This window comes from Trichechus manatus, unplaced genomic scaffold (assembly GCF_000243295.1).
Source record: "Trichechus manatus latirostris isolate Lorelei unplaced genomic scaffold, TriManLat1.0 scaffold00251, whole genome shotgun sequence".
Taxonomy (NCBI): Eukaryota; Metazoa; Chordata; class Mammalia; order Sirenia; family Trichechidae; genus Trichechus; species Trichechus manatus.
Window position 1 is genome coordinate 2439177 of NW_004444187.1, and position 1736 is coordinate 2440912.

At 40.1% G+C, this 1736-nt stretch overlaps 1 protein-coding gene across 1 annotated transcript in view; it reads left to right on the forward strand.

The window, feature by feature from the left end:
- Positions 1 to 1736, forward strand: part of TFEC (transcription factor EC) — a 134309-nt gene that overhangs the window by 91266 nt on the left and 41307 nt on the right. The window lies entirely within an intron of this gene.

Here is a 1736-nt window from a genome sequence, read left to right on the forward strand (position 1 = left end):
AGCTTCTTTTACTTAGTTTTCCTTTCCCATTTGATTTGTTAGATGGGGTCATGCTCCTACGATCTCCCAGGTTTAAGCTCCCAAGCTACACTCCTAGTGATTATTACTGAAGCGCTTAAAGCACTGGGCTGCTAACTGAAAAGTCTGAGGTTCAAACCCACCACCTGAGCCACAGGAGAAAGATGTGGCAGTCTGCTTCTGTAAAGATTATAGCCTTGGAAACCCTATGGGGCAGTTCTACTCTGTCCTATAAAGTCGCTATGAGTTGGAATCCACTCAGCGGCAATGGCTTTGGTTTTTGGGTTTTGCTATCGTTCACACGTTTGCTATCTTTGAAAGCAACGATGTATCCTGCGATGTCGCAATGTTCTAATACAGATATCCTCTTTTAGAAAGCTTGTTTTACGCCACTTTGCTTTTACGAAAAACCTACGTCAGTACCTGTTTTCCCTAACCAAAAGAAATCCTAAGAGGATTTTTGTTTTTATGAAAAAAGGCGAAGAGCAGAAATAGCATTCAGAGTTTGTTTTGCAGCCAGCCCTTAGAGAAGCAGTGAGAATCCCAAGCATCGAGAGTGGCATTGCCAATCTCCTTCCCTGGGAACTACACTCAGCATTCCTGCTTTTACTGTATGTTAGTGTTATTTTAGGCTTATGTGTTATTTTGAAGGATATTTTGTGGGTCAGGGAATGCTTAAAAATTTTTCCCATATAAATTAATGGTAATTGCTTTATGCCATTTTGGCTTACGAAAGGTTTCATAGGAATCCTCTACTTTTGGATAGCAGGGGAAACCTGTATTCCTGATTGCTAAGAGTTCGTGTGCCAGAGCAGAAAGAACATGGGCCTTGGAGTCAGGCACCACTTACTACCAGCGTGGCCTAGGTCAAAAACTCATTCCTTAACATCTCAGACCTACATCTCTAAACACTGGAGTTGTTTTGATGCTTGCATTTTAAAAGTTCTTAGCACAAGGGCAGAGAGAGTGGGAGCTCAGGAGATGGTACCTCTTGTCTTCTTTTGGCATTGCCTTCCTCCTAAGTCTTGTCTTCCTGTGCATTCCATCTGGTGAGGTCCGTGTGTAAAGTTGCCGTTTATGTTGTTGAAAAAAGGTATTTCCAAAGAATAGGTTGTTGATCTTGCAAAATACTATCATGTGATCTCCAGCATCGTTTCTATCACCAAGGTCATATTTTCCAACTACTGATCCTTCTTTGTTTCCGACTTTCCCATTCCAATCACCAGTAATTATCAATGCATTCATTAGTTATGGGAACGTGTAATGTATGAAGTATGAATCTACGAAAATTGCAAATTGTCGTAAATAAAATGGAACACATAAACATATAATTGAACACATAATTGATCAATGTTTGATCAATTTCAGACTGCAGAAGTTGGTAAAAATCTTCACTTTCTTCTTCATCCTTGGCATTAGTGGTTGATGTGTACATTTGAATAATAGTCATATTAACTGGTCTTCCTTGTAGGTGTATATATATTACCTTATCACTGACAGTGTTGTACTTCAGGATAGATCTTGAAATCTTCTTTTTGACCATGAATGCAATGCCATTCCTCTTCAATTTGTCATTTCCTGGCATAGTAGACCATATGATTGTCCAACTCAAAATGGCCAATACGAGTCCATTTCAGCTCATTATTGCCTAGGATGGAGCCCTGGTGGCACAGTGGTTAAGTGCTTGGCTGCTAACCAAAAGTTGGCAGTTCGAATCC